General features: G+C 40.7%; 1 long non-coding RNA gene across 2 annotated transcripts; it reads left to right on the top strand.

Annotated features, from left to right (window-relative positions):
- The first annotated feature begins 290 nt into the window (after positions 1–290).
- On the top strand, positions 291–15,932 carry LOC138888753 (uncharacterized). 2 transcript variants are annotated; one of them, XR_011406195.1, is made up of 5 exons: positions 291–621; positions 7,920–7,989; positions 8,842–8,903; positions 9,454–10,942; positions 15,663–15,932. It is a non-coding gene; the product is annotated as an uncharacterized lncRNA (long non-coding RNA). The 2 variants fall into 2 exon arrangements; XR_011406194.1 differs by lacking the exon at positions 15,663–15,932 and having other exon boundaries at positions 9,454–15,184.
- Positions 15,933–17,945: the final 2,013 nt, after the last annotated feature.

Genomic DNA, 17,945 nt, shown 5'->3' on the forward strand with positions numbered 1-17,945 from the left:
TTTACTTATAATATTAATTATTAAGTAAATCTATTCATGTCCTTATTCGTAATTTGACACTTAAAAACACTTTCTAAAAAGCTTGGCCAAACACAAATTATTTCTCAAAAGTGCTTTTTAGACTGATTAGCCAAACACAAACTGATTCTCTCCAAAAGTACTTTTTTCAAAAATATTTTTTTCAAAAGCACTTCTCAAAATAAGCTGATTTCTCCCGCTTGGCAAACAAGCTATTATACTGTATAAAGTTTAAGTTGCTGCAGACAAAAGCAGGGCCACGTATTCTTAAATGTTGCTTTTTCTATTTTCATTTTTGATGGGGTACTACTACTACTACTCATAGTCTACTTGCATAATTGCACATGTTCATTCATTGAAGTGATTCGCCCATCTTCCCATATGCGTTTTAACTTACAAACGCACTAATATTGAGTAAATTGGGGGTGGAAACAAAAAAGAATTGGCGTTTTGTTGCAGGTTATCTGGAAGGGACGCAGCAGGAAAAGTGTAGTCACTCTCCCCGGGTAATTCCAGAGAAGGGCGGGCAATTCTTACAAAGGGGAAGGTCGGGTAGGCCATCTCCAACCTTACCCCATTTCCTCATAATGGACAACTTTTACGGTAACCAAACTCCAACCCTCCCTCATTAGTGTTCCCTCTCCCCCACTACTATTCATGCATATTTTATTATATAACTCTTTTAATTTATCTCTTTATATGTATCTAATTATATTTATGTAATATCTTTATAATATTAATTTTACATTTTAACTTTGACGTATAATTTTGATAAATTAATTTTCGTGCATTTATTATTTTTATGTAAAATTGTAAGTTAATTTTATTATAAGTTATAATTGTACAAAAAATATATAATCATCTCAAAAAATTAATGGTGCAAATATGAAATATTAGATGTTGCTAAAATTGAAAGGTGCGAATATAAAATATTAGATGTTGCTAAAATTGAAAATACATTAAATGAAAAAACCTTAAAATTGGAAATACATGAAAACTGAAACTACGGTAAATAACATAATAATAATAACTTAGTAGGAGATATGTCGTTTCCAGAAACACCAAAATTATTATAGATTGAGTGAATGGGACAAAGATTGTTGTGGTTGTGATTGTGGATATTATTGACTTCTTTTATACATTATTCGTCTTGTCGCATAAATTCACGACGAGTCGGATCGACAATAGAATCCACATCCATCATTAAACTTTATTTTCTTCTTTCATTTCTTTTACTCTTAGTTTTTCTTTTTGAACAGTCAAAACTTTTTTTTTTGCTTCGGTTACATTATTCATCGCCTCAATGATCCGATTATTTTCTGATTGGATTGTCTTGTATTGCAATGATTTCACTTTTATTTGAATTATTAGTTAATCTATAATAATTGCTTGCAAATTATATATTATTTCAAATTTTATGGAATTGTTTTAATGGAAATTATAAATTAATGAAAATAAAAGATGGAATTTGTTTAATGAAAATTAAAAAATAAAATTGAAATGAAAGAGAATAATATAATATAGAAGAGAGAGAAAATATAAAAAAAATTGTTTTGGGAGAAAAAATGGAGGAATAGTTGGAGTAAGTTGTTCTCAAAATGAAGAAATCTCCATTTTGGGGACCAAAAATGAGGTAAAGGTGGGAGATGCCCTATGGAAAATAATGGTAGTTATACAAAAAATTATTACATATTCGACATGTCATAAAAATTTTGGACAGTGACATCTAGAATTTATACATGTGAGTGCTAAGTTGAGAGAGCGAATTTTGAAATATGCTAGTCTTCTTCTCCCTCTTTTTCCATAAAAGCAATGATAAACCTTCGTCAAATGTCCACCAATCCCTCCAAATCCCCCCCAAAACCTCCAGATATTAATCACGAATATGAAAGTAATGACTCTACTATTACAAAACCAACCAATACACTTTCTCCGCATGAAGATAATGATTCTCTTGCAACAAATTCAACCACTAACACTCATGCTACCACCTCCTCGTTCAAAGACGTCCTCTGTGACGATCCGGCCGGTCGTCTTAAGAACTAAGGTCCCGATCCCTTATTAACTGCTTTCCCCGAGTTTATTTCTGCTATTTTGATTTGTCGGGATATTCGGTTTCGAGTTTCAGAGAGTTTTGGGAAACTTAGTCCCTATATGAGAGCTTAAGTGTTGAAAAGTTGATCGTAGTCGGAACAGTATGAAGACGGCCTCATAATGAAAATTCGATGGTTTCGTTAACTCCGTTAGGTGATTTCGGGCTTAGGGGCGTGTTCGGAGTGTGTTTTGAAGGTCCGCAGCTAATTTAAGCTTGAAATGCCGGAAGTTGAATTTTTGAAGTTCCGGTCTGGTAGTGAGATTTTGATCCGAGGGTCGGAATAGAATTCCGGAAGTTGGAGTAGCTTCGTAGTGTTGAATGTGACGTGTGTACAAAATTTCAGGTTATTCAGACGATGTTTGATAGACTTTTTGATCGAAAGCGTATTTTGAGAATTTTGGAGTTCTTAGGCTTAAATCCATGGTTAATTCGAGGTTTTGATGTTGTTTTAGGTGTTTTAAGGATTGGTACAAGTTTGGATAGTGGTTTGTGACTTGTTGGTACCTTTGGTTGAGGTTCAGGAGACCTCGGGATGATTTCGGATGGTTGACGAAAAGATTTTGGAATTAAAGTTGCAGCTTTAGCTGCTGGTGTCACACCTCCTTTTTACATGCGCCCGCGAGGGCGTAATAGGGGAGTTTTTTCCAATTAAAGGACAATCGAAGCGGGATTTTTTATTTAATTCTGAGTCGCCACTTGGGAGATTTATGGTGTCCCGAGTCACCAGTTGAATCCCGAATCGAGGAAAAGATTGACTCTGTATTACAGTCCGCGAACCAGAAATCCGGATAAGGAATTCTGTTAACCCGGGAGAAGGTGTTAGGCATTCCCGAGTTCCGTGGTTCTAGCACGGTCGCTCAAATGTCTTATTCGGCTTATTTATCTGATTTTAATATATGTTGAACCTATATGCGAATTTTAACCTTTTACCGCTTTTATTATTATTATTTTTAAACAACATTGCAACGTCGTTAAAACAAGTCTTGAACCACGTCACATAGATGCACCCGTGGTTATTGACACATTTCGACTCCATTGAGATTTGGATTTGGGTCACATAAATGTGCACCCGAGTTTAAAAGAGTAAATTATTAAGAGCGCGCCTAAAGTGGCTAGCACGTTATTATTTTGGGAAAAACCGTGAAATTCGCTAAACGGCCCGTCCCGAAATCTAAGTATTTTAATATATACATTTAACGAGAGCCCCGCGATCTTTATTTTTTTTTCTTTGGCGAGGCTCGTCTCGTTTTATTATTAAAAGAAAACCTAAAGTAAACTACGTTTTCTATTTAATATTATTGTCTCTAATAATAATAAAAAAAACTTAGTTAATTTATGAACTACTATATTTAAAAGCATGCGTGTTTAAAAATGCCCAATTTTGGGGCCTTTGATCAAATCATCGGGCTAGCAAGCATGTTAGTGGCCTAAAGGGGGGGGGTGTTACCAAATTCGAATGATCCATACAATTGGGCCACGGTATGGCCCAGACTGCTCATATTAACTTAAACGATCCTGAACGAAGTTTCTAAGCCACTAGTTTAATACCAATTCACTAATTCATCACCTATTGTAATTAAAACGAATTAATAATGCACTGAAAGCAGGTAAACAACTCGCAAAATGATTTCGTATTTCCAAAACATGCAATTGATACCCCAACTCTGTTTTTAACTAACGGATCAGCCAACGTCTTATGCCACTGCCATCCTAACATCTAGTTCGACATTTACATGACTGCTATTACCAATTTGAACAACGGCCCTTAATGCAAGCACAATATCACAGGTTCCAAAATAGAATGCTAACTCCTGTTATTTCTAGCTTTAAGTGTTTAAACTGAACACACACACTAAACTAACTATAGCTAATGCCTACAGTCGACGCTTTAACCAAAGTCCAATACTATTTACATTCTACACTTTCCTTTTCCTTTCAATTGATGTGGTACTTTCCTGAATTTGCCATTGGCATAAAAACTGACATTCAGAACTAGTCGAACATAATCCAATGATCCAGTAATCTAATAGTCACAGTCCAGATTAATTTAACAGTCCAACAAGCTCATTTTTAACTACAGGAATCAGTTACCAGATGCTAACACGTTTCAGTATGAACTATATTAAAATAAAATCTCTCATACAACTCCATTTCAGTCCACTTACTACATACTAACAGTGATCTATATACTAACAGCAGTGATTGAAGAATTTAAATACATCAGTCATATAGAAACCAAAACAAAATTTCAACTCTTCACGTATATTAAAACTCTATGTTTTCAGCTTACAAATGCCAAAGTTACGGTTGTGTACCTGGAAATCAGTTACAATGGAAGAAGAAGAGATCAGCCACAACAATGCAACAGTAGCAACAACAAACAATAACACCAACAGATTGACAATCAACAACAACAAACAGGGCCAAGCTCAAGACCAAACCACAGTCACAAAGCCCAGGAAGAAAGAAGCTTAACCAAAATACTGAATCTACTAGAAATTAGACTAGGCAGTCATAGGACACCTTTCAGCAATTCAGATAATACCCAGCCCCTCGAGTAAATCCCCAACTATCTTCAAATGCCCTGAATATCCAAGCACAGAACAGGAGCAGAAAGATTTGAACTGCTTCTGCTCTTGAGATCAATGTAACAGTGTGAGATGGTTGTCTAAAACACTCTCTCAAAGACTGAACCCCCAAAAGAAAAGATCAAGACCCAGACTAAAAAAAAAGGATCCTCAACTCTGTCCAAAATCCCCCCACTTATACCCAAACACTGACCCTGCCAGCCTGTAAGAACACTAGGCAGATTTCAGAAACTAATTCTGCCCATGATACCTTTAGCACTCCACTAGAGTATGTTTTTCCCAATTATCCCTTGTCCTTTCCTTATTTAATGTTCAAATAGGTATGGACAACATATTTTAATCAATCCCTTTTAAGCCTCCCCATACCATTATGTTTTGTTCCCCATTAACACTAAACAAATGCATTAGTTTAATGTTAATTAAGTGCTTTATTGACAGCCCACTTAGCAAGACCATTTTGCCAAACTTTTAAACCCCAAAACTACCCCTGAAATTACTGTGATTTACTGTCCTAGTCCAATCCCCTGTACCTCATAAGTTATAACCAATCTCCTTAATCAAATAACTAAGCTGATTCCTAATTGATCACCAAACTACAATAGCTATAACCAATTTAATTCAAATTCACTTAGCAGTTCGAACTTAGAACTCAGATTAGATCAAATGGTATCAAAATGAAGGCCAACGAATCAGGACAAAACATATTTGAACATAACCAGGTTAGAACTTCCAACCATGATTGACACATTACATGGGAATGACTAACTATATTCACAACTCTAAACTAAACAAAATGAATGAAATACTGTCACATACTGGACGAAAATAACTGAATTTATATGTGAAATGATGAACAACAAAAAGAACAAGGAGCCAAACATCACAAAAAGTGAGATCATTTGAACTAGTAATACTAGTAACCAATTACAAGACTAGACACAGTTTTTGTACAAGAATATTACGGACACTGACTTTTACAACCAAACTAAAAAAACAAACATACTCAAACGATTCAACATATGCCAATCGACCAAGACGAGAAGAACTGGACCAGAAAAAGGTCCGAAAGAGGAGGAGGATTAATTGACCTAAATGACGAACTAATCAGTCAGAAATAAAACAACAACAAAAGAAAAAGGCAAACAAAAGAAATACCTCGAAATTTCAGAAACCAAATGAACTCCGTTCTCATTGACCTTCGTAGTTCCGACTTGAACTTCTGAGGCCAAAAAATGGACCTTAATCGAGTGTTCTCGACTGAGCACACTCGACTAAGGTCGATTAACAGCCTCAAAACTCTCCTAATTTTGGACAGGTTCCAGTCTTGGTCCTTTTAGGGTTTGTTAGTCGATTTAAGATTCGACTAGTTCTAATGGGATTCGAACAAAAGTAAGGGTGGTTCAGGAACGAGGGAGGTCAGTTGGAGCTGAGGTGTGAACTTGGGACTGGTTGGGTAGGTTTAGGGTTTTGCTCGAATCTTCGATTGAAGATTTGAAACAAACCGGAATGATTCGAGGTTAAAGGGGTAGGGATTTGTGTTGAGGATGGTTAGAAGGTTTAGGGGTGTGAATTTCATGGTCACAGGCATCGTTGCTGCCGGCTTTCAGGCGAAGGGGTATGAGGGCAGCTAGGGTTTGGTTGGGTCGTTTAGTTCGTCTCTGAAAGAGACGAAGGGTGAAAATGAGGCGAGTGAAGGGGTTTGGGGTGTTTTGACATATTGAAACTAAGTTGATTAATCTGGGCCATTGGATGATGGGAACGAACGGTCCAGATTAATTTACTTAAGCCAAACGGGGTCGTTTAGTAGTAACGGTGTCAGGGCGGGTATAGGAACGAGTATGGGGAATGGGTCAATACGGGTTATGGGAGGGGTGACCTGGACCGTTGGATTGAATCATATAAACGGCCCAGATTGGGCGTCAGGGAACGACGTCGTTTTGGCCATCTCTGAGACCAGCCGGTTTGGGCCTGGGTTGGGGTGTGACATTGGGCCTGAACCTTTCTTTTAAAAACCAGCCTAGTGCGATTTTTAACTCTTCTTCTCTTGTTCCTTCTTTTTTTCTTTTATTTTCTTTTTGATTCCTAATTACCAAAATTAATTTAAAAAAATACTAATTAACCCTTAATAATAATTATCACACAAAATTAAATACAAAGATAATCACACAATTTGACATTAAACCATAAAAATGCGAAGTACGTTATTTTTCGATTTTCATTTTCGTAAAACAAATTACTTTTTAATTAATCCTAAATTGTAAATGCAAATACAACACATATATTTTTGTATTTTTCTTAATTAAAGTAAAAAAAATGAACATGCACAGACAAGTACAAATAAATCATAAGCAACGCAAAACTATTTTATTTTGATTTTTTGGGAGTAGTTCTTGTGGGGCAAAAATCACGTGCTCACAGCTGGTTCTGTCATAACCACACCTGTGGTTTGGGTTCCGCAGGTGCGGCACCGTAGAAGCGGCTAAGTGGAAACAAAAGAGAAAATTGGCCATCTCTTCAGGAACCGCAGATGCGGGTAGTTTACCGCAGAAGCGGTACTGCACCTGCAGAAGGATAACCGCAGATGCGGAATTTGGTCATTTCTTCACAAACCGCAAAAGCGGTGATAATACCATAGAAGTGGTACCGCATCTGCGGATTGGGAGTAGCAGATGCGGAAGCTGGCCCTTTAATAAAAAGTCGCAGATGCGACCTTGGCTCCACAGAAGCAGGACCCCAGATGCGGTCCCAGGGCCGCAGATGCGGAAATCGCTGGCCAGAACATATAAATAATTGCCTTCGCAAATTTTAGCTATTCTTTCACCATTTTCATCCGGGTTTGAAGCTTTTGAGAGAGATTTTCGAGGGAAACAAAGGGTAATCACTTGGAGGTAACATTCTTGACTTCATAACTCATTTTTATGTGATTAAAGACCTAATTAGTGGTGAAAAATTTGGGAAGAATGAGTATTTAGGGCTTGAGTTTAAGAGACCTTTAAATGAGGATTTGAAGGGTTATTTGGACTCCGATTTCCATGTTCTTATTATGTATAGACTCGTGAGAGTACGAGGTTTCTGAAAATATAAATTTCACCCGATTTCGAGACGTGGATCCGAGGGGCATTTTGGTCATTTTACATAATTTTGCGTATTAGCTTAGACCTTAATTGTAGAATCCGTTACTTGAAGCGTTATTTACACTATGAAATTGAATTGAATAGACTTGTGCCATCTGGAGTCGAGTACTCGTGGCAAAGACGTGGTGTCGGGTTGATTTTGAGCTGGTTCGAGGTAAGTGACTTGTCTAACCTTATGTGGGGGACTTTCCCCTTAGGATATGATATATTTGATAATTGAAATGCCTTGTACGTGAGGTGACGAGTGCGTACTTGAACTAATTGTTGAAAATCCGATTTTACTTTAAGTATTTCAATTGAGTTTCTTTGTCCTGTTTTATTCTACTTGCGAATTTAGCCTGTTGTAGCTTAGAAAAGCATGTTTGGTTGACTTAATTGCCTATTTGCTTAAACAACTTTAATTGCTTTACATGAAGCATGTTAGGCTAGAATTAACTATTTACTTGGCACGAAATTAGCATTTAATTAAGTATTCTTGTGTTGCTTCTGTGTGTTTTTAATTTGGGACTACGGGATGGCATCCCGGGAGATCCTCTGTACGTATTTATGATCTGGAGTGAGGTGCGGGATACCAAGAGATCCCTGTCACGTATATTGAGGATACCAAGAGATCCTTGGCACGTATAATGAGGATACCAAGAGATCCTCGGGATACCAAGAGATCCCTAGCATATATTGAGGATACCAAGAGATCCCTTGTATACATAGAGGATATCAAGAGATCCTCGGGATACTCAGAGATCCCCGGTTATCAGCCTTGTTGTGAGTGGTACTTCCTTGTGGTTTGCCTTCATCTCTGTTTCCATTATTGTACTCTTATTATCTTGTGTAGATTCTTACTGTAGATTCTCAATTGTACCACTTATCTTATCCTGTCATCTTTATATTTATCTAATCTCAGTAGGGCCCTGACCTTCCTCGTCACTATACAACCGAGGTTAGGCTTGACACTTACTGAGTACCGCGGTGTATTCATCCCCCTACTGTGCATATTTTTCATGTGCAGATCCAGGTACCGCTACTCAGGCCTATCATCCTTGAGGAGGCGACTGCTCTAGACACTTCGAGGTATATCTGCCGCGTCCGCAAACCGAGAAGTCTCTTTCTATTCCTGCTTTTAGTATTTAGCCCTTTTGTAATTTTTTTGTTCTTATTAGACATTCCGAAGTTAGAGCTATATAGTATTGATCTTAGCTTGTGATTCGTGGGTTTTCGGGTCTTGAATTTATGTATTGGTATTGAGAGTTAAACATGGTGTAAGCCGAGCGGCACATTTAAACATTGTTACTACTTTATTTCTATTTTAAATTGTTTTACTTCCGTAAATTTTGGTTTTCTTCCGCAAATTAGGCTTACCTAGTCGTAGAGACTAGGTGCCATCACAATGGTTCACAGAGGGCGAACCGGGGCCGTGACAAGTTGGTATCAGATCTCTAGGTTCGTAGGAGTAATAGATCACAAGCCGATTTATTAGAGTCTCGCTGATCGGTACAGAGACGTCTGTACTTATCTACGAGAGGCTATGTAACTGTTAGGAAAATTCCACTTCATTTGATTTCCTTGTCGTGCGATATTTTGATATCACAATTCTAAACTTCTATCTTCTATTTTCTCACAGATGGTGAGGACACGTTCTACCCGAGACGATCAGGCACCCGCGCCCCCTACTGCAGCCGTCAGAGGCCGGGGCCGGGGTAGAGGCCGAGGATGCGCACGTGGTGCAGCAAGAGCACCTACGCGAGCTGCCGTCGAGGTACCACCCACAGTTCCAACAGGAGTCCAGGCACCTGATACGCCTACTACTACTACTACTCCAACCCTTTAGGAGACTTTGACGCAGTTCTTAAGCATGTACACCACTTTGGCTCAGGCAGGGTTGCTTCCCATTGCTGCAACCATATCTCAGGCCGGGGGAGGAGCACAGACTCCCGCCGCCCGCACTCCTAAGCAGCTAGTGCATGTTGAGCAAGTCCCTGAGATTATTCCTGGACTGCCTACAATGCCAGTTCAGCCCGAGGACAGGGCAGCGGTTTCAGAGGAGGAGCAGCTGAGGCTTGAGTGGTTCAAGAAGTACAAGCCTCCTGTATTCAGCGGTCTAGCATCGGAGGATGCTCTGGGATTTCTAGATGAGAGCTACCGCATTCTCCATACCATGTGTATATCAGGATCGAGCGGGGTTTCCTTCACTACCTTCCAGCTTCGAGGAGCCACCTATGAATGGTGGCGCACCTATGAGTTAGACAGTCCGGATGAGGCTGCTTCACTGACTTGGACTCAGTTTTCAGATTTGTTCCTAAGAGAGTATGTTCCTCAGAGCCTCATAAATGCATGGCACGCAGAGTTTGAGTATTTGCGCCAGGGTGCTATGACTGTCTCAGAGTATGCTGTCCATTACACTAATTTGGCTAGGCATGCACCAGCCTTAGTATCCACTGTTCGCGAGAGGGTTCACCGGTTTATTGAGGGCGTTATTCCCAGCATTAGGTCTAGCATGGCTAGTGAGTTGGAGATGGACATTTCTTATCAGTAGGTGGTGAGCATTGCTCGGAGAATTGAGGGTATGCATGCTAGGGAGAGAGAGGAGAGGGAGGCCAAGAGATATCGAGAGTCGGGCCATTATTCCGGTGCCCATACCCCAGCTGCAGGTCATCATGGTAGGGGTTATATGAGTCGCCATGTTCATTCAGCTTTTCTAGCAGCCAGTAGTGCCCCAGCACCTCCTAGGACTCAGGAGCCTTATTATGCACCATTAATTTCTAGCACGCCTCTTGCGCGGGGTGCTTTCAGAGGTCAGTCCAACAGACCTGGTCCGAGCCAGCCACAACTGCCACATCCTCCCAGAGCTTGTTTTGAGTGTGATGACACACGCCACATGGTGAGGGATTGCCCTAGACTTGGGAGGAGTGCTCCTCCACAGACTTCTCAGCCACAGCGTGCCCCACAAAGTTCTCAAGCTATGATTACAGCTCCAGTTGCTACCCCACTTGCTCAACCAGCTAGAGGTGGAGGTCGGGGAGGTAGAGGTCGCCCTAAAGGGGGAGGCCAGGACAGATACTATGCCCTTTCTGCCCGTACCTAGGTTGTTGCCTCCGATTCTGTCATCATAGGTATTATATTGGTTTGCCACAAAGATGCATCATTTCTATTCGATCCAGGCTCTACTTACTCTTATGTGTCTTCTTATTTTGCTTCGTATTTGGGTGTCTCTCGGGATTCTTTGAGTTCCCCTATTTATGTTTCTACTCCTGTGGAAGATTCTTTTATTGTGGACCGTGTTTATCGGTCGTGCTTGGTTGCTCTTTATGGTTTTGAGACCAAAGTCGATTTATTGCCGCTTAGCATGGTAAATTTTGATATTATCTTGGGCATGGACTGATTATCACTCCATTATGCTATTCTTGATTGTCCCACCAAAATCGTGACGCTGGCTATGCCAGGTGTACCGCATGTTGAGTGGAGGGATACTTTAGATCACACTCCCAGTAGAGTTATTTCTTTTCTTAAAGCTCAGCGTATGGTTGAGAAGGGGTGTGATGCGTACTTAGCTTTTGTGAGAGATGTCAGTGTTGATACCCCTTCAGTTGATTCAGTCCCAGTAGTACGGGATTTTCCCGATGTATTTCCAGTTGATCTTCCAGGCATGCCACCTGATAGAGATATAGCTGCCATTGTTCACGCCCTGAAGCTTTGGCGCCATTACTTATACGGTGTGCCTTGTGAGATTTATACTGACCATCGGAGCTTGCAGCACCTGTTCAAGCAAAATGATCTAAATTTGCGCCAGAGGAGGTGGTTAGGGTTGCTGAAGGACTATGATATCACCATTTTGTATCACCCGGGCAAGGCCAATGTAGTGGCTGATGCCTTGAGCCGCCGGACGGAGCATTTGGGGAGTTTGGCATATTTACCAGCATCGGAGAGGCCTATGGCGATGGATGTTCAGGCCTTAGCCAGCCAGTTTGTGAGATTGGATCTTTCAGAGCCCAGTCGGGTTCTAGCTTGCGTGGTTTCTCAGTCTTCCTTATTTGATTGTATCAAGGAGCGACAATATGAAGACCCTCATTTGCTTGTCCTCAAGGACAAGGTTCAGCACGGTGATGCTAGAGATATGACTATTGGCGATGATGGGGTATTGAGGATGTAGGGTCAGATTTGCATACCCAATGTTGATGGGCTTTGGGAGCTGATTCTGGAGGAGGCCCTTAGATCGTGGTATTCCATCCATCCGGGTGCCGCGAAAATGTATCAGGATTTGAGGCAGCACTATTGGTGGAGGCGGATGAAGAAAGATATAGTTGGATTCGTAGCTCGGTGTCTCAACTGTCAGCAGGTGAAGTATGATCACCAGAGAACGGGTGGGTTGCTTCAGCAGATAGAGGTTCCGAAGTGGAAGTGGGAGTTTGTAGTTGGGCTCCCACAGACTTTGAGGAAGTTTGATCTATTTAAGTGATTGTGGATCGGCTGACCAAGTCCGCTCATTTCATTTCTGTGCGTACTACTTATTCTTCAGAGCGGTTGGCGGAGATTTATATCCGAGAGATTGTTCATCTGCATGATATTCCATTGTCCATCATTTCAGATAGAGGTACTCAGTTCACATTACGATTCTAGAGGGCCGTTCAACATGAGTTGGGTACTCAGGTGGAGTTGAGTACAACATTTCACCCTCATACGGACGGACAGTCCGAGCGCACTATTCAGATTCTTGAGAATATGCTCCGTGCGTGTGTGATTGAGTTTGGAGGGTCTTGAGATCAGTTTTTTCCATTGGCAGAGTTTGCTTACTACAACAGCTATCAGTCCAGCATTCAGATGTCACTTTATGAGGCTTTATATGGGAGATGCTGTAGATCCCCTGTGGGTTGGTTTGAGCCGGGTGAGGCCAGATTGTTGGGCACAGACCTGGTTCAGGATGTTTTGGAGAAGGTTAAGGTGATTCAGGCTAGACTCCGCACAGCCCAGTCCAGACAGAAGAGTTACGCGGACCGGAAGGTTCGTGATGTTTCCTATATGGCTGGAGAGCGGGTTCTGCTTCGGGTTTCGCATATGAAGGGCGTTATGAGATTCGGGAAGAAAGGGAAGTTAAGTACGAGGTTTATTGGCCCTTTTGAGATATTGAGGTGCGTTGGGGAGGTTTCTTACGAGCTTGCCTTACCTCCCAGCTTGGCAGGAGTTCATCCGGTATTTCATGTTTTGATGCTCCGGAGGTATCACGGTGATCTGTCGCATGTGTTGGATTTCAATTCAATCCAGTTAGACAAGGATCTATTTTATGTTGAGGAACCAGTGGCAATATTGGACAGGTAAGTTAGGAAGCTGAGGTCAAAGAACATTACTGCAGTAAAGGTTCAGTGGCGGGGCAAGTCGGTTGAGGAGGCGACCTGGGAGACCGAGCAAGATATGCGCAGCCGTTACCCTCATCTTTTCACTACTTCAGGTATGTCTTTATGCTCGTTCGCGGACGAACGAATGTTTAAGTGTAGGAGGATGTGACAACCCGATCGGTAGTCTTAAGAACTAACACCCCGATCTCCTATTAACTGCTTTCCCCGAGTTTATTTCTGCTATTCGATTTTTCGAGATGTTCGATTTCGAGTTTCGGAGAGTTTTGGGACATTTAGTCCCAAAATGAGAGCTTAAGTGTTGGAAAGTTGACCGTAGTTGGAACAGTGTGAAGACGGCCTCAGAATGGAAACCCGATGGTTCTGTTAGCTCCGTTAGGTGATTTCGGGCTTAGGGGCATGTTCGGAGTGTGTTTTGGAGGTCCGTAGCTAATTTAGGCTTGAAATGCCGGAAGTTGAATTTTGAAGTTTCCGGTCCGGTAGTGAGATTTTGATCCGAGGGTCGAAATGCAATTCCGGAAGTTGGAGTAGCTTCGTAGTGTTGAATGTGACGTGTGTGCAAAATTTCAGGTCATTCGGACGAGGTTTGATAGACTTTTTGATCGAAAGCGTATTTTGAGAATTTTGGAGTTCTTAGGCTTAAATCCATGGTTAATTCGATGATTTGATGTTGTTTTAGGTGTTTTAAGGATTGGTACAAGTTTGGATAGTGGTTTGTGATTGTTGGTGCCTTTGGTTGAGGTCATGGAGGCCTCGGGATGATTTTGGATGGTTGACGGAAAGCTTTTGGAATTAAAGTTGCAGCTTCAGCTGGCCAGAAGTAGAAATTGGCCATCTCTTCAGGAACTGCAGATAGGGGTAGTTCACCGCAGAAGCGGTACCGCACCTGTAAAAGGATAACCGCAGATGCGGAATTTGGTCATTTCTTCGAAAACCGTAGAAGCGGTGATAATACTGCAGAAGTGGTACCGCATCTGCGGATTGGAGTCGCAGATGCGGAAGCTGGCCCTTTAATGAAAACTCACAGATGCGACCTTGGCTCCGTAGAAGCGGGACCGTAGGGCCGCAGATGCGGAAATCCCTGGCCAGAACATCTAAATAGTTGCTTTCGCGAATTTTAGCTATTCTTTCACCATTTTTATCTAGGTTTGAAGCTTTTGAGAGAGATTTTCGAGGGAAACAAAGGGGAATCACTTGGAGGTAACATCCTTGACTTCATAGCTCATTTTTATGTGATTAAAGACCTAATTAGTGGTGAAAAATTTGGGAAGAATGGGTATTTAGGGCTTGAGTTTAAGAGACCTTTAAATGAGGATTTTGAGGGGTCATTTGGACTTCGATTTCAGTGTTCTTGTTATGTATAGACTCGTGAGAGTACGAGATTTCTGAAAATGTATATTTCACCCGATTACGAGACGTGGGCCCGAGGGACATTTTGGTTATTTTACATAATTTCGCGTATTAGCTTAGACTTTAATTGTTGAATCAGTTACTTGAAGCGTTATTTACATTATGCAATTGAATTGAATAGACTTGGGCCATTTGGAGTCGAGTACTCGTGGGAAAGACGTGGTGTCGGGTTGATTTTGAGCTGGTTCGAGATAAGTGGCTTGTCTAACCTTGTGTGGGGGACTTTCCCCTTAGGATATAATATATTTGATAATTGAAATGCCTTGTACGTGAGGTGACGAGTGCGTACTTGAGCTAATTGTTGAAAATCCGATTTTACTTTAAGTATTTCAATTGAGTTTCTTTGTCCTGTTTTATTCTACTTGCGAATTTAGCCTGTTGTAGTTTAGAAAAATATGTTAGTTGACTTAATTGCCTATTTTCTTAAACTACTTTAATTGCTTTACGTGAAACATGTTAGGATAGAATTAACTGTTTACTTGGTACGAAATTAGCATTTAATTGAGTATTCTTGTGTTGCTTCTATGTGTTTTTAATTTGGGACTACGGGACGACATCCTGGGAGATCCCCTGTACGTATTTATGATTTGGACTGAGTTGCAGGATACCAAGAGATCCTTGGCACGTATATTGGGGATACCAAGAGATCTTCGGGATACCAAAAGATCCATGACACGTATATTGAGAATACCAAGAGATCCCTAGCATATATTGAGGATACCAAGAGATCCCTAGCATATATTGAGGATACCAAGAGATCCCTTGTATACATAGAGGATACCAAGAGATCCTCGGGATATCCAGAGATCTTCGGTTATCATCCGTGTTGTGAGTGGTACTTCTTTGTGGTTTGCCTTTATTTCTGTTTTCGTTATTGTACTCTTATTATCCTGTATAGATTCTCACTGTAGATTCTCAATTGTACTGCTTATCTTATCCTGTCATCTTTATATTTATCCAATCTCAGTAGGACCCTGACCTTTCTCATCACTACCCAACCGAGGTTAGGCTTGGCACTTACTGGTTACCACTGTGGTGTACTCATGTCCCTTTTGTGCATGTTTTTCATGTGCAGATCCAGGTACCACTACACATGCCTATCATCCTTGAGGAGGCGACTGCTCTAGAGACTTCAAGGTACATCTGTCGCGTCCACAGACCGAGAAGTCCCTTTCTATTCCTGCTTTTAGTATTTAGCCCTTCTGTATTTTTCTGTTCTTATTAGACATTCCGGAGTTAGAGTTATGTAGTATTGATCTTAGCTTGTGATTCGTGGGTTTTCGGGTCTTGAATTTATGTATTGGTATTGAGAGTTAAACATGGTGTAAGCCGAACGACACATTAAAACACTGTTACTACTTTATTTCTGTTGTAATTTGTTTTACTTCCGCATATTTTGGTTTTCTTCCGCAAATTAGGCTTATCTGGTCGTAGAGACTAGGTGCCATCACGATGGTTCACGGAGGGCGAACCGGGGTTGTGACATCCTCCTTCTGGATTCTTACAATCAACATATCCCCCATCAACCCCTAGACCCAACCACTACTAAAGACACTTTCATGCAACTTGATAACCCTCTGCAAGATATATCCAAACTCAAGGTTATCTCTCAATATAGCGAAGGCATCAATGAAAACCTACAAATTCATCTATCCATAGATGACCTCCATAGGATATACCAACCTTGGAAATACTCTCTCATAATTAAACTAATGGGTAAAAGAGTCCTTCACCAATATCTAAAAAGAAAACTCTGCCAATTATGAAAACCATCTAAAAATTTTAACCTAATGGACGTTGGGGCAGATTACTTCATTGTTAAATTCACCAAGGAGGAAAATATGGCCAAAGTTCTCAGTAATGGGCCTTGGTTCATTAATGGTTTCCACCTTTTGGTTCAGAAATGAGAACCTCACTTTGTAGTCAGTGAAGCCAAACAACTAAAGTCGGTTGTATGGGTTCGTATTGCTCAACTCCCCACTGAATTTTACGACTCTACCATATGACAAAAGATTGGCAATACAATTGGGAAATTACTTAAAATTGATGCATGTACCTCCTCTACCCTAAGAGTTCGATATGCTAGACTATGTGGGGAAGTCTCAATGGAATCACCAGTTAAACCATTTGTTTACATTGGAAACTACAAGCAATAGATACAATATGAAGGTGAAAATTTTCTATGCAAAAATTGTGGTAAACTAGGCCACAACCAATCACAACCTGGTCACTCTCCAAAATACCTATTCCCAAGGGCCTCAGGTAAATCAGATCACCAATACTCACCAAGTAGTCCAATGTGATTGTGCCACAAACATACAACAAGCAATCCAATCTGATTGGGTGACTGTCTCGTTCAACAAGAAAAGGCAGGCTGGCTCAAAGGCAGTCCCAATAGCAAAGGCATCCAATTCAGGTAACAGTTCAAAGATCAATGATCTAGCCCCAAGTATGTCCCTTAATTCTCATAAATCTACTTCTCAAAAATTTAAATATATGGCAAAAAATATAGTTGCTCCCCTCCCCCCCCCACAAAGGTCAGTAACTTATCTGAAAATAAAATCAATAGTAAAACATTCTCCACAAATATTGGCATTAAGTCTACCAATTCTTTTGAGATATTAGGTAATGAGCCCATGGTTTTCGAAACTAGCTCAACACCAAATCCACCCAAAAACTCCTTCACCCACTACATGCAAAGCTCATTATACGTGGATGAGGTTGGGGAGGCTTTGGTTTCTCCACCCCAATCATTAGATGAACCTTCCACAAAAAATAAAAATATAGAATACCGGTTACCCCTATGTTAAAAGAAATAACTAGTGCTAATTTACCCTCTAATCACAACCAAGACATCCCCCCTAACACATCTAAATTACACATGGCCATGCATGCAAAGGTAAATAGCCAAATGGCTGAACCCTCAAAACACTTGGCATCATCCAAATCCAACCTAGATATTATTTATTCCCACACGCCAAGATATGAATCCATCGAACAATCTACAAATCTAGTAGAGATCATTAAACCTACTCACCCTAATACTACCACCAATATATTATCTCAATTCCAAGAAAAAAATGCCAAGGCTTCTATTACCAACAAGGAGAAGATTTCGACTTGTCCATATTCCAAACCACCACAGAGTAGCAACGATGGACAACAATCTTCCTCGATGCCACCCCACTTCCCAAATCAACCATTGTTCTTCACATCTCCTCCAACTACCAACCAGCCTGTTGGTTGGAAGCAGGCATTCTGGGCCATGCAATAACGTTCAACATTCAGATCAATGGCTAAGAGATCGTCATCCTAATTCAAAACACTCGTTACCTAGCCCAACTAATAGCGGAAGGCA

This window comes from Nicotiana sylvestris, chromosome 3, assembly GCF_000393655.2.
Source record: "Nicotiana sylvestris chromosome 3, ASM39365v2, whole genome shotgun sequence".
Taxonomy (NCBI): Eukaryota; Viridiplantae; Streptophyta; class Magnoliopsida; order Solanales; family Solanaceae; genus Nicotiana; species Nicotiana sylvestris.